Raw genomic sequence first — 26,733 nt, forward strand, 5'->3', positions numbered from 1 at the left:
GAGAAGGGGAGTGAAAAATGCTTTCATTGGAGACAGCATTGCACGACTGTCCTCAAAAAGCAGCATGATGATGGGGGTGGTAACAGGAGCTGCACGCAGGTAGAAACTGGCAGAAGAAATATCCTGTGGGATGACTCAGGCTAATTCCAACCAAAAACGTTATCCTCCACCGCTGTATCAGGCAGCTCATGTCCACAAGCCAATTCCACTGCAAAATCCCACAGTTCAAACCCTAAATGGATGTATTTGGTCAATACACTCAGTACTGGACTTGCCATAGGATACAGAGCTAGTTCTAAGTTACTAAGCATTATTCAAAACCCAGAAAAATATTTAATTTCCAGAGCTCACAGATAACCCTTCAAGAAAAGATACTAAGGCTGGATGACTAACTTGTTTTCTCTAGTGTGGTTCCTAGTACCCTAAAGAAGTTGGATTTTTTTGTTAGATCTTTCGAAGAACTTCAAAACCCTGCCCACAATCTAAAGCAGGGGGAGTTGAGTCTGAAATGTTAAAGGGCTTGCCCAAGATCTACAAATAGCAAAGACAAATCTCCAAGTTCCATCTCTCCTCCTGTTCTTCCCTTACTCCACTGTCATGAATCAGATATAATCCTGCACCAGAGCTTTATCCCAGGGATTACAGAAATTATTTTAAAAGACTGCATATGGGAAAAACACATAAATCAAAAGTTCTGGCATGAATTTTACATAATTCAATTTTAAGAAAAGTAGAGTTTCAGTTCAGTTCTCGGCTCCAGTTATATTCTCTCTCCCAAAAATCAAGAAACTCATTTCAAAATAACCAAGATGAATAAACACTCTTCTCAGTAGAGCAGCAAATCAGGTAGATGGATATCTTAAAGATACGTGTTCGAAGTTTCACATCTCATCACTGCCTACAGCCCTCCAGTCTCAATCATGACAACAGTCAATAGCTTTTATGAATACGCATGTTCTGGAAGAGACGCCGGACTACGTGGCTGGATACACAGGCAGATAACATGGTAGAGAAATACAAAACGTCAAACATCCATTTACCACAGGTATCAGCCCAGGAGCTTGCAGTAATGTTTATGCAGATAAGAAAAAAGATCAAAAAAGAAAGCTATGCAAGTAGTTTGGTTCTATTATTTATTATAAGATTTTGGCTTTGTAAATATAAATCAAATACAAATGTACAGCACTGCCAAGGAAATAAATTATATTTGATATCTACACATTAATATATTCCAGTAAACCAGACTAAGGAACAAATCTAGTCATAATTCAGTCAAGAATCTGTACAGAACCATACTATTAAATTTCTACGGTATGTGAAAAAAACCCCAAGTTTAAGCAATACAGTTCTTCAAATCATATCAAAAGCAAAATGACTGCAGACTCCTAAAGCAATGTTACTAATTTATCATTGTTACAGCTTAAGACTGTAGCCACATCACATAAATTGCTTCTCCCTCACGTAGTATCTTTGAATCTCTAAATCTGAAAAAAAAAAAAAAATCCAAAGTGTATTACAAAGAGACTGCACTTTTATAGCAAAGGAGGTAGCAGGCGGTGAAACAAGAAATAATATAATGGCATGAAGAATTATATGCATCTTGCATTGGACCTATCATTTATATGATAAACACACAAGTGTACAAAAAAATTGAGACACTCGATTTTTTCTCTTGAAGGAAAAAAATCTGTTTGGTATAGGGTAACTAGTTGGAAGACACATGGATTTTTTAGTAATTCTGAAAGGGACTGAAGTAGACAGCAACAGCTAAAATGTAACTCATCCTACAAAATGCCTTCCTAACAACTTTGGGATGTTACAAGGTGCAGATCCACTTCAATTACAAATAGGGTAAAGATATTCAGAATCCTACACAACAGGCACATTATCACTATGAAAATTTGCAAACAAAATTCAGCTTTGCCTTTCCTGGATCTCATGCAGCAGTAGCGGACTTCATCATTTTTTCTCTTGTAATTAAAAACAGTCAGATTTCTCTTCTACTCAATTGGCTATTTTTCTGCAAATCTTTATTTTCAAAAAAGAACAAGTGAAACATCAGGGGCACTTAATTTCCTTCAGGTAATCCATCACATTGATACAATTTTTGTACCCTTAATTCTATGATGCCTCTCACATTCATGACCTGCTCGCTGCTGTTCTACTTAGCCATAGTATCTGAGTACTTCTCTGCTGACTTCAGTTATTTTAGTCATTTTCCCACATCAAGAGCCTCTTCAGTTGTCCAGCTGATTTGCTATAAATTTTCATGGATTATAGGCCACCTCCCTGACATCCTCCCCATTCCTTGTTATATCTTGTTTCCTGCAATCGTGGGAAAGGGGTACGGGATATTTCATCTGTGCTCTGCCTGATTTTCTTGGTGGTCCTTACTTCCTTTTATTTCCCATTTGCCAGCATCTCAAAAAGCCCAAAGATTTTCTAAAAAGCAGTACCAATGAATAAATTACAAATATTTTTTTAAATCACCCCCAAACGGCTTTGAAAGTTTAGCACATATAGTGAACATGAAAATGCTAATTACGAGGAATAAAAAATAAACTGACTTGTGTTTTTAATTGGCCACAGCTAACAGCTAGAAGAAAGCAAGCAACAGAAGTACATACTGGAAAGCAAATTTGATTATTTAAAAATGTAATACTTCTTTCTATTGGGAGTGTTTTAGCTGCTGTTTCAAGTAAGCTTCATGACGAAATGTGAAAAATAATTATATTGTCTCAATTTATTCATTTTTTTAATTTATTCAATTTTTTTAAAAATCACTATTTTTAATAATTTACAATCTTAGACAAGAATGTTTTCTTCTCAGTCTACTTTTTGTTGTTGTTTTTCTTTAGAAAAGGAAAAGCTTGTGTAAAATCTGTGCAGCTATTTTTTGAGAAAGAATTAAAAAAGACTGCCTGACCTGATAAGCACTCTGGAAGAATCCACTAAAAGTCTAAGAAATAGAAAAGCTGAGCTGCAGGAAGATTGCACTGACTATTTTGGTACTAAGTCTCCTGTCTCATGTGCCACTCCTATCTGTTTTAAGCAGAAATGACAATGCATGGCCAGTTGCTGACAGCCAGCTTCAACAGTATAGCAAATAAATTTGTTTAAGAACGTCTGTCCTGCAGGTATGTCCAAGTTCAATTCCTGGCAGTGCTACAGACTTGCTGTGACACCAGGAAAGTTTCTTAACCTCAGTTAAAAAAAGATATCGTATCTATATTCTTTAGCAGTTCATAAATTGTGTTCATTTTTATAAAATGGAACCCCCCCCGACATATGCATTCTGATTATAGTACTCTCTAGTCATTCTTGAAAGATGGGTATTCAGATTTGATGAGTGAACACTGAAGAAGCCATTCCTGTTTAATTACACTCAAGAAAGAAATCCAAGAGGGCGTTCCCAAGCGTAGGACTCATGTTCTATAGCACAAGCACCCTCTGTGCTGAAGTCTGAAACCTGACAATTTCTGCAAGAACAATATTCAGTTCTCTAAGAAGCTATGAGGGCAGTTCCAGATTTTATCGCAGTGAATGCCTCAGCTTGCTGATGACAACAGAACTGCCGATGTCATGGCAAAAAGTAAAGAATGGACTATGAGCAAATGTAGATCAAAATACATTTCAAGTCTTCCCAGAGAAGAGACATTCACTCTGAACAAAGAAATAGTAGTAGAGTACTGGTAAGAGAATTGCTAGCAAGATTTGTTGTCTCTTGGTGAACATTTTAAGGAAGATTTTTCTCCTAAGGAAGATGATGCTACTTCTCGTGACATTCTTTCACAAGTTATTAGCAGTTTCTCAATTTCAAAATAACATTCATTTAGTTACTAAGTACAAAATTTGCTACCTTTAATGTAGTACTTTCTTTAAAACTAATCCGAAAATCATAGTAGCAAGCGTTTTTCACGATTTCTAAGGCTTAAGCACAATTTCATTTCCTGCTACTACAGGGGTACCATCAACTTGAAGTTCCAGCCATTTTTATAGAGACATTAAACAATTTAGTGTACTAAATCTGCTTGCCTTTTACTTTTGCACTTGCCTTCATTTTTATCAAACCACTTTCTCTCCATCCTTTGCTCCCACAAAAATAATATGCACTATTTCTTACTTCTAATTTTCTATTCTTCTAGTGCTAAAAGTATTGGCATATTATCTTCATCTGCTTCTGGTCTTAGAAGCAGACCTGTCCTCAGAATAAAATGGAAGTGTTTGCCTTAGCAACTGTTCCTCTCTAATTTATACTCCAAATGCCTCGTAATATAGCAAAGTGCTGATACTGCTATTTTACCGGGAGGAAATCATGCCATAGAGAAGTATATTCAAAATCTGTTACAAGCATGAAAGTGAGACAGCATGACTGGTAAATCATTTCAGAGACCTGACGAATTATTCTTACCTGCTCCATACAGAGCTGCTGAAGCCAGTGGTGGCCAGTGCACAGCTCCTGAACCACTCCTGGCTCAAAATATTTCAGGTGAATGTTTCAGGTGGTTCCTGTGAGGCTGCCAGTCATGTATCTGGCAGCAGGGCCATGCTGAGGCAGCAGTGGCTGAGTAAATTCAAATTACTGGATTTGGAAGAAACAAGTCAACATGGGTTGCTGAAGCAAACATCACCCTAGCACTCAACACTGAGACAAGTCCCAACCCGCATTTCGGGAGCCCTCAGCTCTCCAAAGCATACAGTATGGGGGGTTTGGCCCTTATTCATAGAGGAATTTTAAAGTGTAATCCACAGGGTAAGTTTGGCCATACTTGCCCTATACAGTAAACACTAAAAAGCAGCCATGACATGACATGACAGGTTCTACCATCTGAAATGCTAATGATTAGAAACTACAGCCTAGTTTCCAATGTGCATTTACTCAGACTAGCTGTATACAGTCATCCTCACGCCAATATTGGTCTGTGGCTTAAGTGGCTTTTTACTCTCTTCCATAGTCACCTCGTTCTAGACACATTTATAGAGATCATAAGAACCATAGGGATTGATGAAAGACACATTGAATTCCTTGAGTATGACATGAAGCTAGTCAAATACATGGGATACTCATGGGCTAAAGATGGAGAAGGTAACATAGGTAACAGCATAGTTTCAGCCTCTCTGTTGGAACACTAGAGAAATGTCAACATCTAATTCACAACAAATCTAAATCCTAGCTTATTAATATAAGCAGACTGTAAATAAGAGTAATAAAGATTGGATATTTTTACTGACTCAGCAGACCTTCACGTTTCAACCAGTTGCCTTCCCATCTAACATACCTGTAAGGCCCACAAATCTCAGTTCTTTCTCTAAATCAAGCTCTGACTAGAAGGACTGAATATGCTATGAGGAATCTTGAGAATCTTTTACTTTGAAGACAACATGAAGTATCCTGGGTCTTCCCTGGGGAGCCTTTTTGTTGTGCCCAAGAGAAGGAATCCTAAGGAGAAATGTGTCCTAAGCTTGGGGGCTCTTAAGGTAGGTGTTGGCTAATTGAATCCTTGGAGGGTATGGTCTTTAGCCTTTGGGATCAGGAACAAACCTCAGCTGAGCAAGTTACAGGAATTAATTTAAGGGAGACAGACCACATGTCTGTTCTCCTGCCTGAAAAGTTTACTGTAATCCACTCTAAGTGATGGGGTAGAGAAAAGCAAACAAGCTGGGCCAAGAGCACCCACAGTACCTATAGCACACACATCCAACGTGGCCCAGTGTCCCTCCTCTACAGTCAATTTTGAGAAAGCAAGGAGAGAAGTGGTAAGTACTCCGTGGTGAGTAGCAGCTGGATCAGGTTACTAGTGATTTTTCCGCAAGCCATCTTGGCTGAGCATCTTGTAGCCTTGAACATTTTTATGCTCACAGCACTTTGTAAGATTTATTTCTCAATTTTTTCATGATACAGTTGGGGAACCAATACACAAAAAGCTGTGTTTGGAAGGCTGTCCTGGTTTCAGCTGGGATAGAGTTAATTTTCTTCCTAGTAGCTGGTACAGTGCAGTGTTTTGGATTTAGTAGGAAAATAATGTTGATAACACACTGATGTTTTTAGTTGTTGCTAACTTGTGTTTATACTAAGTCAAGGATTTCTCAGCTTCTCATGCCCAGCCAGCAAGAAGACTGGAGGGGCACAAGAAGTTGGGAGGGGACACCGCCAGGACAGCTGACCCAAACTGGCCAAAGGGATATTCCATACCATATGACATCATGCCCAGTATATAAACTGCGGGGAGCTGGCTGGGAGGGGCGGATCGCGGCTCAGGAACTAACTGGGCATTGGTCGGAAAGTGGTGAACAATTGCATTGTGCATCATTTGTTTTGTATATTCTAATTCTTTTAGTATTATTATTGTCATATTATTATTACCATTATCATTGTTTTTCCTTCCTTTCTGTCCTATTAAACTGTCTTTATCTCAACCCACAAGGTTTTTTTTTGATTCTCTCCCCCATCCCGCTGGGTGGGGGGAGTGAGCGAGCGGCTGCGTGGTGCTTAGTTGCCGGCTGGGGTTAAACCACGACAAAGGCCCAGCAGAGGTACCCAGCTTCAGCATCACAATTACCAGGGTGTGCAATTTCAGAAGTCTGACAAGTGATTTTTAGCCTCTGCCCCCGGTGAAATCAAAATAACTACACCCAACAACTAACACTATCCAGGCTATTCTGCTGTGAATAGTCCTGAGCATCTCCAGTTAGCTTATAGCTCAATGCATTATTCTGGTGACTTTATGCAAAACAGAAATAGTCCCCATCACAAATTTCTACTATAGACAAAAATAACATGAGCACATTAAGCTGCTTTCGCTTGTCACCCCTGATGAACTTCATATGGCAACCACACCAAAAGCCCCCGCTGAGCCCCCGAAGCTGAATGTGAAACGGAAATATCACAAAAAAACACTGCCAGCATCCCAGAACATGACTCACACTGCTTAAGTACCAAATCATTACATTTAGAAGATTCTCATCCAGATATTTTGTATGGCTAGATCAAGCACTCTGAAACTACATTTGCTGAAGAAAGTAGACTGAGCACCAGGGCTCCTAACTTGGTACAGTCTCCTCCTGTGCTGGTTAACTTCAGGCAAGTCACTGCGTACCCTCTGTATTACCATTTCCAAATGCAAAACTAATTACACTAATCCCCTTTGTGCAGCACTTAAACATCTATGGATGAAAAGAATTATCCTAAGAACTATTTATGTTATTAGAGCAAAGAACTACAATACTAAGTGGAAAGCCAGGGCCAAGTCTCTTCTGTCAGTCTATCCCTCTTGACAGGTATGAACTCGAAGTTCAGAAATTACTACAAAATGCTGTTTATAATTGATGGACCTTCCTGAGCAGAGTAAAATGGGGAACTGGTAAGCGAAAACTGCTGAAACAACACAGGGAATGCTGCTAGCTGTCCTAAGGGCCAGATTTTCAAAGATGTCTGAAGACAGAGATGAGGTCCATACGTGGTGGGATCTTCAGAACTAACGTTTATTCAAAGTCCCACTAAAATCAATGGCAGGTAAGTAGTGCAGCCTTCGCAGACAGTCCCTGCAACTTCAATCACTTTAATCATTGAAAATCTGACCCCAAGTAAACAAACTAAAAAGACATTGTTTAATGTTACTTGTATGACTATTGTGGAAAACTTTTTTAGACAGAAATGTGACTTTTAAATTGCAGTTTAGCAATCCATAAATGCTAATGAAATCCCGTGCTGTCTGCCCTGTGATAATTTTTTCCTATTAAAAGCTTGTTCTTTTTTTAACCTAATAAGCACATCACTAGTCTAAGCACATTCATCGGTCAAAGTTTAAATTTATAGTTAAAATAAAAAGAGAGGTCGCTTACCAGTAACCAGAATTCTTGGAGACATGAATTCTTCATGTATATTCAAACTAATGAGCTACATAGTCCTTTCACTTAAGACTAGTCTTGTATCTTTGCAATGAATAAGTATATAAGGTACAGACTGACTGTGCCACTTTCAGTTTCCTCCCAAGCACAGAAATAAAACTCAGGGAACTTTCAATAATTCTGAGGGAGAGCAAAGTAAGCAAAAAGAAAACATAAATGCGAACTGTACATATAAAAAAAAAAAATTGCCTATTGGTAAATCACCTCTTTTTCTCTTTTTTGAGTGACAGTGCACAAGTACAGTTTATCACAGTGACTTAAACAACTACACCTGGCCACTAAGTACCTGAGGTCCTGGAGTCTTTTGTACAAACCACTCCAGCACTTCTTTACCAATATATAGGTTTGAGTAATGTTACAGCACATGGTGAAGGTAGGGATGGAGCTCCAGATAGCATCATCTCCAATATCGCAGCTATTTCATAACAACGTTGTGTGCTCTGGAGAAGTACTCTGTAGTAACGGCAGGAGATTCATCTTAGCAGTCTGATAGCAAATTTTGATACAGTCTCCAATTGACTTCGACAGTCTGTGTGGAAATGGCCGAACTGTTAAACCCTTCAGAAAACACACATGAATAGCCTGAAGCATTTGAATATGTGAATATAGAAGTAGACAACCGCTGGCATAAAAGTATAAAAACCGAATTCTGCTTTAGAGGCAGAACACCAGACATAAAATTTGGAGATTAAATAAAACCTGCTCATTAAAAAGTATAATTCTATGACAATTTGAGGCAGAAAATGAAGAAGGTCATTTGTAAGACTATATGTATCTCCTGCAAAAGCCTCTGAGGAAGTGGCCTTGATGAAAGCAGAAGCAGTAAACACCAAGCCCAAGACCTTAATGAGGCTAAGTGAGAGTTCAAACTCTTTTAGCCTTAAGCAGATACTCCATAACAGCTTTAATAAATGATACAGAAGGAAAAAAAAAATGGTAAGAAGCCACATGGATCTCATTCCCAGAATGCACAGCATGTGGGTGCTGGACGGCTTTCCTTGTTGAAGTATTCCTGCATCTTTCCATAAAAAAGTCCACAGATAACAAAAAAAGAGCCAACTAGACAGACACTGCTAAACAGGTAAGATCCCTGTGGGCCCCACAGCGCTGAAAGATGGGTTTTCAACCCTTTCACTTACACACGACAGGCTGGCTGCTATCACAAGGGCTCCCGATGGCGTTTTCAGTGGGCTTGATCCAGGAGAAATAGGTAAAATTAGTTAAACTGGGTTACACAGGAGCTAAAGGAGGTCAGAATAAGTGATCAGTGTAGTCCTGCTACATAAGAGCTTAAAGGTTTGGTACTACTGTGTATCTGTGACCTAAAGTGAAAAATATTTTTGTTGAAATTCTTTCCAAAAACAATGCCGGGACAGATATCCCAAAAAACGTTAAACAGACCAAAATAAAAATAGGAAGAACCGCAACTTTCAAAAGCACATGCATTGTCCTAAATCTCTCTTTTGTGTAAGTACATAGTACATTATGTACTACTTTTGTTAGCAAATGAAGTCATGTAAAAACAACTGCTAACAATAAGAAACATCAATGTTAATATGCAAATTCCAAGATATTTTCAAAACCATTTTTTCCATTTCTAGAAAAATAAAACAACAAAACCCCAAACCCTCTTTTTGTGAACAATCTATTTGAGATGAGTATGATTTCACTCACAAGTACTATTCAAAAACATTTTTCTTGAAAGCATTTTCAAAACGAAAACTGTTTAAAACTTTTTCCCATGTACTTCTAGTACCTGTGTCAAATAGGGTACATCTGGACTGTGGATGAAGCATCTCTAAGCAGACTTAAGTATTTTTGGAAGACCACTGGGACAGTTCTTGTAAATATTAGACTGCTATGGTTATGCAATATGGTCTAATATTGGATTATTTTGAACTCCTCTGGAAATCCATTCCAGATTAATACTGATTATTAATATCAATCAGTTTTAAGAGTAAGCTTGCAGCTTTAAAGTTCATATTTCTACAGAACAACTCTCCACAACAGGATGTGGCTTGCATTCTTTTCTTCACCTACCTGTTACTCTACAGTAACACACAGCAAGTCCTTCCTACTGTAATTTAAGCAGAATTCTGAGAGACTGAGTGGTAAATGATAAAATGTGCCTTTGTATGTAGAAGAGGAACATTTCTGTGCCAGCAGATGATTGCCGCGTGCAGATCTGTGATTGCCTAAGCCCTATTGACATGTATACACACCACCACATAAATTGACTCCCCCTCCCTTTACACATGTAAAATCCATGCCCAACAACCTTGTAAAATTATATATATAGTTTTAACTACAATACAAACAGGTATTATTTCTCTTACCAGTGAATTATATCCATTCCTGCTGCACAATATATCATATGTTTAACAGTGCACACTACTCAGCAACTTAACCCATGGTGTACCAGCTTTTGCAGGAGTGTCTTCTACAAAGCATTCTTGAACTACACCTCATCCCATGTTTCTTTTCTCATCCCTCCTAGATCTACCTAGTTTTCTCACCTCTCTCCTTTGTCTCCATCACCCCTTTGCTGTTTTCTTTTACACTTGCACTTCATGGATTGCACTTTCTCTTCTATTTCATAAACTCTGAAAACCTACCTCTTCTATGAATGCTATTACTGAATGTGCCACTTTGTATTTTTTCTGTACTGTATCATGCCACACTATATTTATTCATGCACAAATACTAAATGTAATTTGGAGCAGGGATTTTTGTACCTTTTTTATCCTGTGCTGTTATTTTGTAAACTGCCAAGTACATATGCATTACTATGTAAATAAACAACAGTAACAAAATCCAGATGAAACTTTACAGAAATGTAGGTAGTCAGAATGTAATTACCCAAACTGGAACTTGGCCAGGACGAGAGGGCAAGCATCCTTACTCTTGTGGAAAGTGCCAATGGATCATACAAATAGTTTGGATGAGTCAAAATCATAACTACATAAATATATACTTTAAATGAAACTTTGAAACACAGCACACCATCATCTATCACTTTTTAATTATCTAGCATACCTGTCAAGGGTGCTAGAGCCTCATTGGCAAACACCTTCTCAGGGCTACCTCCCATTGCAGCTTGCTGCAGCCTGAGATGCAGGAAGTGAAGGCTGTCATTTAAATTCAACACAGAGCGATTGTAAAGCAGCACATTCTGCCCAAGATGTGGCGTTCCTGCGACAGCTAACCGGCAGCTCTCCACCGAGTTTGGCAGTTCAGTTAATTTCATTAATTCAGTGGAACTCGGAAGAAATGCTCAAAACCAGGGCTGTAATTTCAAACTGTCAAGAGCTCTTTTGTTTCTTAAGTTTAGTAACGTAGACATGAAAAGGTTTGATACCCATTGTAATATTGTACTTCATCTATTTGTTTGATAATCATCTGGCCACCACACCCACCAGAATGGACTGAACTCAACAGACATTTGTTAACTCTCCCATGCAGGAAGGCTTCAGCCTGCTTCACTTGTAGCTAAACACTCTTTCCCTTGATGACTCCTAAACTGTAATTCAGCCACCCAAAACCTTTTTCAAGAGGCATCTTCAGCTCCTGAAAAAAAATGCAAGTATGTTGCATTAACACTGACTTTTTGCTTTTATTATCACTCAATTCTCATTTTCCTTTGCCATGCAGCTGGGTTTCAGCACCATTTTTTTTTAACCTCGCTGAGTTGCCTTCCATGACTGAAGTCCCTATTTACTAGTAAAGAAATACACAGTGTGGACACAGCACATTTGTCTGAGTTTGCAGCCTATTCAATGCTCTTCCAAAAGAAAGAGAGCAAAACTATCAGATCCCTATTTAACCTGCCTTGCTGCACTGAGGTCTTACTCAGCAATGGGATAGCATTCATAAAACCTTTAGTCAAATTCCTCATCTACAGTTGGACTCCTCATTTATATACATCATGGCGTGTTGCTTAAAGAAAGGAATCACATCCCAGAGTGCCCAGATGAAAGTATAACAAGAAGTTGTACCAAAATTGTCATAGACTAATATAATAAAGCAGAGGGGCCATTAAAAGAGTCTGAGAGTGAAACCATTGAATAATTTGCTTATTAAGAAAACACTGCAAATAAGATGAACAATTGACCCCTTCCTCTGTTTACAGTCTCTCTGCTGAAGGTAACAGAGAGATACTTAACATTATCATAATCACTCATTTGAAAAAGCTTTCAGTGTACATCAGGAAAGCACAAGGAAATAAGCCAAGGGATCCAGACACAGACAGATGGAATTAGCATCTCTGGATTCTTAGCTTCCATTTAACAAGAGGGAAATACAGTTCCCATCTTCTTATGAAACATGACTTTCTTGTTCCACCTGCATTCAGACAGACTAAAACAATACCTCAGAAGAGCATGAACTTTCCTTTTCATCTCTGTAGGGAAATAATTGAAAAGCGCATGGGTGACCCTTTAAAAATCACTGCTGCCAAGTGCATCACTGCCAAAGAATTTACTGTCTCTTTTTATACAAGATACTTGCCTATTGCATACCAAGAGAGGTTTATGTCATTGTGAGTAGCTCTGTCTCAGAAAATACAGGACACTTAAGAGCATCACAACAATCTTTTCCTCTGCTTTTCACTGCCACACATTAGCTGTTGCCACATTTATTTCTTTTTTTATATATCTAGATCACTGGGCTTCTACCATTGCAGCACTTACAGTCTAGGAAAATAGTTTCCTACTGCTGCTGAATACCTAAAATACAGACTTTTTCCCACTTTTTTACATGATTATACTTAAAATTAAAAATAAGCCATTTTTTAGAGTATTTTTTCATTTCAGAAAGTTATTTGGGGTTGTAATTTTAAACTGTGGCTTTCATTTTCATGCTCACAAACTATGTCTGTTGTGAAAATATTTAATAGCAAGCTGCTGCCTAATTAGATGACTTAATGTTGCAAAACTCTGTATTTAAAAGCAAAAGAACTGCCAAAGAAGATAAAAATCAGATTTTTCCTTTGTTTGCTATGATGTGCATTTTTTTCTATTTATATTATGTACAGAAAAAAAAGAGTTGAATGACAAGACCATGAATTCACATTGTTTTTTCCTTTATACCATCTATAGCTTGTTTGCTTTTTTCTTTTTTTTGCAAAAGTGACATTTAGAAGCCAATAACCCAAAGTCTATTACTGAACTCTTTAACAGTGTCCAATAGGTAGATGACCTAGCTGCAGTGTGATTAAATAATCTAACTGCTAGATCAATGAATGCAGCATGAATTAAAATGGCTGCAAGCTTCTCCAAGCATAAGATTAGAGATCCAAAAAAAGGTTTCTCTTACTTTTTATTTTACATTTCAAAGAAAATGTAACCATTTATTAAAAAAAAAATCCATGTTTTCCTGACAGAAATAATACAGTATTATTCTAATATATGGTGACTAAACCATGTATTTTTATTGTCAAGATCTGACTACATTTTGCCATTCTCATACTGAATAACCTCATTCAAGGAAAAAGCAGTCTCTGCTCAAGAAACATAATGGTGCTAGGATCTGGTCCAAAGTGAACTGTTATCTCACGCATGAAGATAATGAATGTTAATTTAAAATAATGTTCTCTCAACTCCAGGTTTTTTTCATATAATCAATCAGGCCTGAAAATGTGTGCATGTGCTCTCGCTCTCGCACACGCTCTCTCTGTCACTCATCCATAAACACTTCATTATATATTCTCATTCCCAGATATTCAGGAGAAAATTTTCTGCAGGTGTAAACTAATATTGCTCCACTAAAGTCAACAGTGCTGCACCAAATTATGTTAGCAAAGACACTGGTCCTCTCTCACGTATACTGTGACATATGTACCTTGACTTTCACTTAATGCACATTTCATGCCAAACTCTCCCTTTCTTCCTTTCATATGTGCATTTCCCAGCTCTTATTTGCACTCAACAGACAACCTCTATGGTCTTTCATTAACTCGCCCCTCAAGGTTTCTTAGCTCCATCAAATAGTGGGCAGACAGGCAGGTATACATGGCTCTTTTCTGCAACCGAGGAAGGAGCTCTCAGTAAATGCTAGAAGAGCACTGCAGTGGGAGGCTGCAAGGCATTCGGAAAGGACAGAACAGGCTTGACCTAAAAAGGAGTAGGTTTTAACATTATTAGCTAAAATGTTCAGTTATTACAGTACAGAGAATTTAAAACATTCCGAAGTGGAATAAATACAAATTCTATATGTGTTAAAGCAGAAAACATGATTTAAACAATTATTGTTCGGGAACTAGTATGGGAAAAAAGTATTCTATACCTTTCTACATCAGAAAATTGGCTGATTTTTGGCACCTTTTTAGGAGACACTTGAGACTGGCAATGGCTGGAGACAAGACTCTGGATTATACAACATGCTAGTTTGATCAAGAAAGGCAGTTCTCAAGTAAGAAGAGCCAAGCGGAAATTTGGATACCATTCCTTCCCACTGGCCCAGGAAACACTGTAACTGCTTATCCACTAACTTAGCAGAGCAAACCATGTTCTGCTTCTAGGCTCCTTGGTGCACCTGTACTCAAAGCATCTGTGCCATCAGTTAGCTTTAGCTGATATTTATCAATATTTCCTGTGTCACTAAGGGACAAAAATCATTCCATTCTATTGAAAGCTCCATGTCTTCAGAAATTAGTGCTACAAGTTACACTTACACTTGGATGACTTGTAAATGGGTTATTTTTATAAAACTTTTTAAAACTGTTGAGAAAAAGAATGTCAACATGGATTAGAAAACTTAATAAAACTAGCACCTGGAGATACTTGACTGATAATCCGTATTTCCTAAAAGGTACAAGTTGAATAACAACAGGAGATCTCAAGTCTGGAATCAGAGAGAAGTTAGGAGTATGCTTCCAATTAGGTGGTTTTATAAAGAAGCCTTCTGGGAGCCAGCAGAGTGGAAAGTGCGCAGGAAAAGGAAGAATCTCTTTCTTACAACAACTATTTCCTGTAAGTCTTTTTACTTCAGGTCAGTGTAAGAAGAAGAAAAAGAAGAAGACGACAAAGCTACAAAACTGAAAGATGCAATTACAGATTGAGAGTGTCCATGTTTCTTGCTTCCCAACACTGTCAGTCTGAAATGCTTCCAGGTATGCATCAGCACTCTCCTTCAAAAAGATATGTCAGTGAAATAAAACAATCTTTTTTTTAACAAGCAAACAAACAAACAAGATTTTAATATGGCAGCTTTTAAACAACCTGACATTACATTCTAGTCAGACTGGTAAGAGGTCAGACACCGTGAGTTACCAATGAGCAAAGTGTACATCCCTCCTCACTCTTCCCGCATTTTACCAAGAGCATGAAAAGTTTTCAGAAAGCTATTTTCACTGGTGAAAAAAAATTAAAATTCTCCTTTTTTATTGAGATAATGTTAGTGTGTATGCCAAATTATTCAGTGTGCCGTATTATCTTCAAATGTCAGCTTGCACATGATGACTGACACTGAAACATCCAGCTTCCTGAGAAAAGGTTCATGCAGCCGGTTCTTAGGAACATCCTAAAGTCTCAACTATAGTTACATGGAGCTAAAAATGGTGCCAGTCTGGTTCCTGTGAAAACAACTAATAACAATTCTTTGGTTTTAATTAACATAGAAAGGAAAAAAGTTTTCTGAGATTTCTGAACTGCATAACAAAGAAAGAATAGAAGCACATGGTGAGGAGAACATTACTGTTTCTAAATTCTTTGTTGCATGGAGCAAAAAGGATTGCCTCGATTTTGCAGGTAAATGCTAATGAACAGGATGAGTCAAGGTAATATTCAGAATTCATAGGTTTTTAATTTATGTTCTGTGATTAAAAAAAAATAAAATCATGTGATTATTAGAATTGCTTTCACATATATGTTTTCCATAATTTTGAAACTATGTTAAAATCCTCAGTTTCCTGAAGTATCTGTTTCCTAGCTTTCCTACTGTAAAAATAAACCTTTCTTCTCATAGTGGTATCAGCTTTTCCAGTAAGAATCTCTGTATTTCTTCTTTTACCAGTTCCCTTTATTTATAATCAAGGCTTTCTATAATATACAGGATTTAAGATCTACAGAAAATGTTAGAAGTCACTAATAGGAAAACGGTATCCATGTGTCCTTTGTTCTTTTCATAGATACTGTAAATTCCTTCAAAGACTAATGTACATGTAGAAGTGACTTAACTTCAGTGAGAACAATCATCAATGTAAAATTTAGCATGTGCAAAAATAACAATAGTCATACTGTTGATATTCAAAAGGCATGAAAAATGCCTACGTAACATTGCACACTCCAGTAGAAGAATCAAAAATATAACATTACATAAAATTATATAGGCAAAACAAATTGTAACTGTGTCCTTCCTTGAATATTGGAGTTGCACTTAAAGTTTTAATTTTTTAAAATATTTTATGAAAATAAACTTGATTCATCAGTGTGCTCCAAGGCCTATGCATTTTTATGCCTGTGGGAAACAAGTGCTTATATGATCAAGGTCTCCATCATTATATTCATATTAATCTACTGGTAACAATGAATTTTCTGCAGTGAACATCATCAGTTTTCATCAGTGAACAGTGACCTGTGATCACGTTTTATGAAACAGCAATTCTTTTGTTTTGATTTTGTACAATTTTGAACCTGAATCTTAAGTAATTGGTTGGGGAGAGGGGGTTATGCATAAACACTGGGTTTAAGCTTGTCTCTGAAGTCAATGACAGCTCAGAAGATACTGACCACAAAATTAACAACCGACCAAAAGGAAAACTGGAGAAACAAAACTCCCACCATTTTGAGATAAAATTTCCACTTTAATTTGTGCATGTGAACGCATGCACTGCAGCGTTATGCAAGGCACAGACTATCTCCTCTTCGCAAGTTTTCTTTTACTGGCAATGACACCAAGAAAATAGTAATAAGGCACAAACAGCCAATGCAGACTTGGCTGTTACTTGGTTTCTGACTTGAGAAGCATCTGTAATTGTAAACAGGTATCTGTAGTGCGAGATCCTCTCTTACTGAATGCATAAATGTTGTGTGAGACTTAATAGAAAATGATGATAGCGTGCTAAGAAAGATAAAGCTCTCTTGTCTCTCAGATCTTGTCAAAGATTTGTTGAGCAATAAACATATCTTATATCCTTTTAATTTGTTTTTCACTGTATATTATTTCTAGCTACTTTGGGATTCTGCTAATTTTCTCTCAACTCCATTTTGTTTCACTTCATCGCTTTTCCAAAAGGTTCCAATAAAACCTAACGTTGAAAGATAAGAATCGCTCTGCTAAAATTAGTGAACTAAGTACCATATCCCATGAGTCACTGCATGCAACTCCCATCCATCTATCTTTAAAAGACCAGATAATAATGCCATGCTGTAAGTGCACGAGATCAAAGTACAAATACGCACTTTCCAAAATGCTGCTTTTGAGTACTACACCTACTAGCAGACTCCTACGGTCTGTAACCAAAACATTAGTTAAGTTGGCTGCATTAAAATCATGTATTTGAATATAACGCAAGTTGGTTTCATCTTTATTTTTAACATACTAACAAAGGAAAAGAAAATGAAGCATAGGAGAAATGAGAGGTAAACAGCAATATGTTTAACTCTTTTTTTTAAATTACTGTATCTCAAATCAATAGTATCCTATTACAGAAAAAAAGGAATTAACACAGTGAGACCAGTTCTTTGCATGCAAAAAATGCAATTTCCACAGAAAAGGTGAATGGGATGTTACTGGTATTTTTGTAGGTATGCTTGACTTCATTTTTTAACCAATAAGTGGATTTTAGCACTTCAGATCTCACTGTCTGTGGTGCTAAAATTATTTGTTAAGAATTAGTTTTATATCATACTACAATTGAGAGTTCTATGAAGATTCATAATCATTAACTCACAATGGTTTTTTCTGCAATTATTTAATCTTGGAATTTAACACTTGGAATATAGTGTAAAGCTATACACAAAGATATTCTGAGTGCTGGTACACCAGTAACTATTTTACTCCTGTTTTTTAATATTTTTGTAATTTTGAAATCACAAATATTATGGTCCTGCCATTTTAACCAATAACGTACTTTAAACTCAAATTACATGTGTCTATACTTTCATAGCAGAAACTTCTGCACTTTAGGGAAGTAGAAAATGAGAGATTGGAAGAAAATCAAAACCAGTCTTTTTGTACACAAAACTCTCAGTAACTACACTTTGGATTTATGTATGTGGTACAGCTGTAGGATCAGGCTCTGATGGGATATTACCAAAGCTGGCTGACCTAAAATTAGACACCATGAGCTTTAACTTGGGTTCATGGACATGTCACAGTGTATCACCACTGTGCCTACTGTCGCCTGCCCACAAGACTAAAAGACCCTGTTCGTCTCAGGGACAAAAAAACAGGACAGAGACATAAAAAATATGAATGAAATCTTACTAAAACATAAGGAAAAAATCAGCTTTTAGCATAGCTTATGATTCAAGTTAGTTCACCCTTTTATAACTTGTGTATTTAAAGAAATTGACTGCAGCCATCTTACATCAAAAAGCATTTCAAGCCAACTGTGTGTGTTAGCATGACTTCAGACACTCAGTGAAACAGTACAGTTGGAACAAGTAGCTTATTTACTCCTTTTGAAACAAAAATAATGCCAGAAAACCATTATGCAGTTATTTGTCTAGTTTTACCGCTAAAAAAAAATTTTTCATCTAATTCAGTATTCACAGCCTAGTTAAAAATAAATAAATAATAAGACAGAGTTCAGGCTTGCTGAATTAACGTGATGGCAGACATTGGTTTAAACAGATGATAAAACCATGTTTAAAGACTCGAATTGAAAATACGGAAAAAAAATCGGCTCGACCCAGCCCTGGTGTCGCAGGGAGATGCATGCAGAGGCCTCTGAAATCAGAGAGCTCCATGTGCCACAGGAGTTCACCCGTTCAGGCTAGAGGCCACAGTGTTTATTATACTGTACACAGCCACTCTAGTGTCTATCAATCTACTTCCAGTTACCTCCGCTACACCCAGGAATGAAGTTTTTTTTTGAAAAATGTTATTTTCCACCATTTAAAGACAAATTTGAGCTTTATTTCAAGAAAAAGTTTTCCACCCTTGTTTTGCATTTTGTATAGATGACAAGATACTCTCTCACCACTACTGAATTTGCAGCTTCATACTGCACTGAAAACCATTGAAAAGTTTTTTTAGGAATGTAAGAGTTAACTTATTAAGGAACTCCTGCAAAATGGAATCATTACCTCATCTTATAAACTACCTATTTTGCAGGCTATACTCTCCCGACTAGCAGATTAAACCTTAGAACAATAATCCAATTATGAGCTAAATTTACATTCAACTGATCAAAAATCATCCCGAACCTGACAAGAACAATCTTTGTTCACAACATTTAGCACAAGCAACACTGACAGACTAAAATGTATGAGCTATATAAAAGACGACATATGTTGCACTGCCCAGCTACCAAGGGCACCATGCTCCAAGTACTACACAAGTGCTACAGGAGTGTTCATCACATCCCGAGACTAAAAAAACCCAACAAAAACCAACACAAAAAACCCCCTGCAAATAAAGAACTTGATGTGACATTAGCTCCTCAACAATCAGTGCAAGAAGGATGGTTAAAGAAAGTCCTACTACATGGAAGGAAAACCACCCCAATTAATAAAATCAGTGGTAAGGATTTGAAAGAAATGTATGTATTTACTGGATAGACATGGGAAAAAGAATTGCTCCAACAATTCTGACCTAACTCTTACAAAAAAATAAAACTTTACCTCATTCAGGAAAGTAAACTCTTGTATGCATCTGGCCAGTAATTTTAAACAACTCAGCATTTTATGAACCAAGTTCATCACTGGTGTGAGCCACATATACTTTGCATAGATTAATTTTGTTTATAGTTTGACTTAGCATTTGTAACAACCTACCTTACAGATAAAAGACTTATTTTACAGGCACTTATGCCACTCTGGAGCTAGCTAAAAAGCCATTTAAGAAGAAAATCAGAATTTTACTGAAGACATCTTCATCATCACCCTGTCCCTCTTTCAGAACTTTTATCCTGGACAGATTCCCTGCCCGAAGTCCTTACACACTTCCAGAGCTAAATGCTCTGAAAGACTGTGGAAGGCAGTAACTATGAAAACTAGTTACAGGTATGTCCAAAATTTATGAACTTCAGTTGCCTGCAGTTGGGTACTCAATTCCAAAACAAGTCTCCTAATTCCAAAATTTGCCCTGATTCTCAAATTGTGTGAAATGAGACAATTTTCTAACAAACTGGACAACGCAGACGTTTATGGAGAGGTTTAGATGCCTAAAATTAAGAAAACATCTTCAAATGTTGTCTTTTATCTATTTATTTTTTAAGTATTTCATCCTAATTCAGAGATTGCAGATAGCACAGTTCAGTGGTCACCAAGCTGTGGTTCACTGGCAGAAATGCACAACAGTCTAGATGTAGCCTAAGCCACTTCAAGGCGAGTTTGAGGCCAAATTCATTGTCCATCCACATTGTTTTCTTCTCGAGGAGCATCAACAGCACCCAGTAGGTTATATTTACCTGCAAGGTGGAAGTGCCAAGCACACTTCACAGCCTTTCACCATCTCATTTGCTCTTGAGATGATGTTAGGCTGAAAAGATGATCCAGGCTCTTCCTCTACAGAAGCCTCAAGTCTTTCCTAAACAGTCCCTTCTGTGCTCTGCTACAAGGGCAGGCAGGACCCCCGCCAACCTGAACACCAGCTGCACACAGACCATCTACTACCTACAAATAGTGTGGACACACAGCACCAGATTACAGCAAACGACCTAGCAGTCACATATTGTGCGCACAGCAATTACAGTCATCGAATTCTTGTTACTTCTGTAGTGTTCAATTGTTCCTGAAAAGTTAGGAAGTATTGCTCTGGCTCGCAATACATAAGGACTAAGACAAACTACTAAGAATTTCAGTTCATGGTGAACAAACTCTTTTTTTTTTTTTTACATTTATATTTAAAAATAATAGCTGTAAGTGCTTGCTTAGATTAAAAAAAAAAAAAAACACACCAGTTTAACTGGTACAGAGGGCATTTCCCTGTTAAATCAGTGCTATAAAGCTCCAAAAAGAACATCTTCTAGCACACCACCAAAGTCTTAAGACCCCCACCCAACATTCACACACTCACAACTCCCCTTACATAGCTGACTTCATCACTAGGTAATTTCCACCACACTATCCAGCTCATGAGATGGAGTGGAAGAGTCATTTTTCTCACTCAGTCCTTTGGTGCTGAACCCAATACCAAATATCAGTTGCAGATGCCTCTTCTTGACAGCAGAGACCACCATCCATAGCACAATCAACAAAGAGTCATCAAGACAGTAACTTTTTTTCCCACTCATTAAAACCAAACTCACCATCAGAAAGATAAAGTGTTCTCTGTTGTACTACCTAGCCCATGAATCATTCCCTTCCCCACACAAATATCTGGTCAAAGCAGAGAGGGTTTGTTTAGGCATGGAAAAGCTGGCATTAAACATAAATCCACGCTGGGAATTATTTTGCGGGTACTTTCACTTTTATACAAAACAGCAGTCAGCAAATGGTCTACTTCCCTAAAGACTTTCTGTAGCGCACTCCGAATGGTTGATAACAAAATAAAAAAAAAAAAAAAAGTGGAGAGATGCCAGGTCCTTCACGCTGAAGGATGAGGGACTAGAAAAACCCAAGGGACTGCAACCTGAACCACAAACTGCCATTTCCACTCCCACTCTTTCCCCCTCCTGACACCTGTCTCAGTGATCACCCCTAAAGAATTAAACAATTTCCTACAAAGAATAGCAACAGAAGTGCAAAAAAATCAGCATATCTAGGACAAGAAAGCATTTTCTACTTTTGGTCCTTTCCACTGCAGTAAGATCTTCTCAAAACTACAACAAATGGTATTACTCCTACAATACAGAGACTGTGTCGGATGATTCCAGGGTGTTAAAATGCCAAGTTATACAATTATAAAACCAACCAGCACCAAATTAAATAGTTTTTCACCCCTTTTCCTCTTCTCGAGCAACCCCAGCTCTAGCCTTTGTAAAGTTCTGTTTGGCATGTTCGCAGAAGACAAAAAACAAATTCCCAAACAGAGTCTGCTGTTTTCAGGATAAGCCCCAAAAGACACACAAAGTTTCCCAAGTCCTTAACATCAGTATTTTACAGGGGGACTGTTCTCTGAAACGCACGGAAGGTCAGGAAAGCGCGCCGAAGCTCCCCATCATCGTTACCACAGGAAACCCCACACCTACGCTTGCATCCTTTCCCCGTAAAAGCAAGAAGAGACAGATAGGCCTCTGGACAACCCGAGGTAGGGGAAGAAAGAAAAGACCTCACAAAGTGAACCGAGGGGAGTTATTTGGAGACATGGTTTCTGGGACACACACACGCACAAAACCCCCCAAAACCACCAAAAGCAAGCCCCTTAGTAGTTCATAGTCTCCCGAAATGCGACCGCCGAGTCCGGTGGGCTCCGGGAGGGCCCCTTCTGGCCGGGGGGGAGCGAGTGAGCTGTTCTGGAGGGCGCGGGAGGGCCCCGGCCCGCAGGCAGCCGGGCTTCCCACCCGCCCCTCAGCCGCAGCGGGGGGAGCCGGAGGAGGAGAGCGGAGAAGTCGGCCCCTTCTTCCCCCGCGCCCTACCCCGAAGCAGACGGGGAAGGCGAGGAAGCCCCCGGGGCTATGCCGGGGGACGAGGCGCTCCACCAGCAGGGCGATCCGGGAAGCTAGGGTCCGCCGTCCCCCGCCTGCCCCCTCGGCAGAGCGGGGCGGTAAGGCCGTCCCCGCCGCGGGGACAGCGCAGCCCGCCCGCAGCCGCCCGGGGGAAGGAGGGCTGGGGCTCTAAGTTCACCCCTGTCCCCGTCGCCTCCTCTGCCCCCCCGCGGGTAAGGGGAGCCAGGGCCTCTCTCCCGCGGCGGCCGGCCTGCGGGGGCCCGCCGTCTCTCTCCTGTGGAGACTCGGCGCTGTCGAGCAGCTGCCATTACTCGGGCCAAGACCCGTCCTCCAGGCAGACATCCCCCACCCCAGCGAGGAAATTCGGGGGCGGCGGGGGTGCGTGTGAGAGAAAGGAAAAGGGGGGGGGGGGGGAATGGGGAGCAAAGCGGTCGCCCCGCGTGTGGGCAAAGAGCGGGGCTGGGGGGGTAACGGGGCTGAAGCCGGGCTGCGCCACACCCCGCTGGGCCTCGCCTCTCACGCGAGTCCCCGGCTCCCCCGCTCCCTGCAGGCCCGCGCGGAGCGTTGAAGGCAGCTATTCTCTTGTGCGCCCCGCTCCCCACCCCATCTCCTCCCGCCCCGACCCCGGGCTGACTGCAACTCGGCACGGGGGCGCGGGGGACCCGCCGCCGCCGCCTCCCAGCCGAAATCCGACCGGGGAAGGTGTGGGGACAAAAATAATCGCCGTTAATAATCACACGCGCTCCGCCGCCGTCCCCTTCTCCTCCTCGATTTCCAAGCGGGCTGCCAGATAATCCTGCCCACTCCGAAAAATGAAATAATAATAATAATAATAATAAAAAAATCCCGCCTTCCACCCCCCCCCCCCCGGCAGCCCCACACATTTTATTATTAAGTATAATTGCTCCCCTCTCCCCATATGGCACCCCGCGGGGCAAGATTGCCCCCTCCCCTGGTGCCCAGCCCTTCCCCTGTCCCCTCTCCCCCATCTCCTTGGAACAGTGTGTACATGATTTTGTAGTTTTTTTAAGGCGCCATGTTTATAATCCTCCATCATATTAAAAAAAAATCCACCCAGCATGAGACACGGCGTCTCTCGCACCCCAAAGCCAGGGAGGCAGACACAGAAATATCCACAGGGCTGTAAATTCACCCCCCCTCCCGCACACACACCCCTCCTCCCCAGACTTAAAAGTCTCTCTCACCTTGTGCTGCTGGCGCTGCTTCTGCTGCTGCAGGGGGGGAGAAGTTAAGCCAGGGGAAACTTTTCAATCCCTTCCCCAGGCCGCTGTTGCCTCCTCCTTCCACATATTTTTCCCCTCAGAGTTTTATTGTGTCTGAATTTTCTCTCTCTCTCTCCTCTTCTGTCTGTCCACAGTTCAGGTTTCTGGGGTAAACAGGGTTTAGGATGGTGCTAGGGATATTTGGGAGAAGGAGAACTCTAGTGGTGTCTGCTGGAGTTGCTGTTTGTTTCTTTTTTTTTTTTTTTTAATAATGCGTTTGAAACGGATCTTTAACTATTTATTATATATGTATTTTATCATACTCTTAGGTCTGGACCCTATCTTATTGCAGAGAAAAAATGTGCCACTTATCTGGCCCTGATACATGCAGATTCCTCCTATCATGAAGTCCAACTTGAAGAAATTCCGGGTAACGTTTTTGAAAGTGGATACTCACCTTGAGCAACAGAAACTAAAACATACAGAATCAGTGGTCTGTCTCAGAGTTGGCTATATGTTGCGAGCTGTAAATACACACTTTCACTGCAGGATTGGGAGATATATAGTAATATGAAATATTTAACTTTGTAGGCTCATATATATATGTAAGTAGCAAGAAAACATGTACATTTTATCCTGTTTTTATATGGACTGTGAGGTAAATAATAACAAATGTCTAGGCAAATACATTCTAAAGTTGCTGAAATACTTCAGGAATTATTTAATGGAGAAGTAACATACTTCACAATTAATCTTGACTAGAAATGTGACATGCTTTATTAAAATACACTGTAAGCTTAGTTCTATAAACATGTATGCATGCAAATAATTTTAGTCATATGAGTAGTCATTAGTATTACTAAAATAGTTTTGGACTGCTAATGATGAAAAAGATGCATCCGTTGTGCCTGGTCAGTCAAGGATTTAACAGAGTTCGCACACTGAACAGTGAAAGTTTCTCCAGTGTGTTTAGTAAATAAGATTTCTAGTAGTGTCTAAAACAACATCTTGTTTGAGACTGCTGCATCAGGACTTTACATCCTCTTTTAAAAAATAAAATGCAAATAACAGTTAGTTGCACAGCAGTGATAAAGCTTTACTGCTATTATGTGTTTAAACGTGAAAGAACATTTTACATTATCTAAAATAAATAGATAGGAAAGAAAGTGCTGGTAATCTGCTTTCAAAGGGTGCTTGAGGGGTTGGGTAGATACCAAACAGTGATACTATAATTTATTAACTGCATTATATTGCTTGTATTAATAAAAAGCAAATGAAATTTACAGGCAATTCTTTAAGTAAGAAGGGATTTACCATCAGTATAATTACAAAAAGGCTACCTTATGTTAAGCATTTAGTTGTGATGTTTGGCTCTGATTTCATTAAGGCATGTAATTTTCAAAAGAAGTTTGATAGAAATGTATGCCAAGTTTCCATGGGATATTGCTGGCTTGGCTGTCTTAGGTTTCTTTGAAACCTTCTCTGTACAAATTGCATCTGAGCTATATTTATATAAGAAAAAAAAATGTTTGGGTCTTATCGTTTCTACTGTTTCTACCATGCAGTCAGGCTAACAGTTCTGCTCAAGCTGGTGTGGTTAAGGCACACCAATTTTTGCATCCAGAAGCAAACAGAGGAGAAGCGTAGGTAGCAGCATAGATAACCATCTTTAATTCTTCAGCCCGAACAGCCACGTACCCCCTACAACTGGGTCGGCTGGGGGGATTTGCCATAACTCCAAAACAAAGCTCCAATTCCAGTGTCAGGTTCTTTAGTGAAAAGATTTATTACTCTGCCACAGTGCCTTCTCCTTACCTATGTAAATATTTGTTTAAGGCAGAAGTTCAGCTATCTTCAGTATAGAAAAGTTTTAGCCCTTTATCTCTTCAGGACCCACAGAGAGCTGTCAAATAAATATTTAGGCTGCTGTTTCACCAATGCGGAAGCATATGCAGGGTTGAAGCGTTACGGTTTGCCTACCTTACAGGTTTTTACCTGGAGTCTACTGCTTGCCAACAATGTGCTGTACTTAACATATTTGTAAAGGCTAGTCTGGACCATCTCCAAATATTTGTTTCAGGATACAAATATTTGATTTTGGAAAGAACAAGGTATCCTAAAGCAAACATGTAGGGAGTGTCTGCAACTGTAGCCACGTTACCTTGTCTGAGCTGGTGGGCAGTGAATGAAATCAAGTGTAGAAAGACAGGCATATAGCTTATATATGGGTGTTCGTGGCCCTTGTTTTGAAATATTTTGATATCTTCATTAGGTCCTCTGGGTAACTGTTTGCATTATATAGCCTCCAGGATGCACACTGAAGGATAAAAAGGACGCATTTTTCAGTCATTTTTACTTATTTTTATCTGTATTGGAACGACCTTTTAATGCTCATTCATAGACAGGTTTGAAGCCCTGCTAACCGGTCTCGGTTAGCCCCGATTCTTGCATTTAGCTGCCTTTAGTTTGGTATCTAATGAGCCCTTTGGCGGGTCCCTTTTGGCCATTAACTTTCACACAGAACGCGAGCCGGCAGCGCGAAAACAGTTAACGCCGCAGCCGGCGCGGCGGCCGGGAGGGCTGAGCCCGGCAGACAATGGGAAGGAAATCCCACCCTCCCCCAGCGCTGGGCAGCGGCGGGTTGCCTCACAGGCGGGGGGAAACGTTTGTTAAAACAAAAAGCGGGCTTAGGGCCGTCTCCGGCCCCCCCTTCCCCGGGGCGAGGGCTGGGGGCGGTGCGAGGCCGCGGGGCCGTTCAGGCATTTCCTCCCTCCCTGCCTCCCTCCCTCCCATCCCTGCCTGGAAGGTGCTTGGGAAGGACGAGCGGGGAGCTGGGTTTCTGGAACAGGACGGGCACGTCTCGGGCTGAAGTTGCTCGGTTGGGGAACG

General features: G+C 39.7%; 1 protein-coding gene across 5 annotated transcripts in view; it reads right to left on the reverse strand.

Moving 5' to 3' along the window:
* ZMYND11 (zinc finger MYND-type containing 11) overlaps positions 1-23,969 on the reverse strand; it is a 110,898-nt gene extending 86,929 nt beyond the window's left edge. For 3 of the 5 annotated variants that reach the window (XM_050890658.1, XM_050890657.1, XM_050890656.1), the window contains exon 1: positions 23,827-23,969. The gene's annotated coding sequence lies outside the window, so the exon portion shown is untranslated. The remainder of the gene's footprint in view (positions 1-23,826) is intronic. The other 2 variants (XM_050890660.1, XM_050890659.1) reach the window with 1 other exon arrangement.
* Between the last annotated feature and the right edge of the window lie 2,764 nt (positions 23,970-26,733).

The sequence above is a fragment of the Gymnogyps californianus genome, chromosome 2, assembly GCF_018139145.2.
Source record: "Gymnogyps californianus isolate 813 chromosome 2, ASM1813914v2, whole genome shotgun sequence".
Lineage (NCBI taxonomy): Eukaryota > Metazoa > Chordata > Aves > Accipitriformes > Cathartidae > Gymnogyps > Gymnogyps californianus.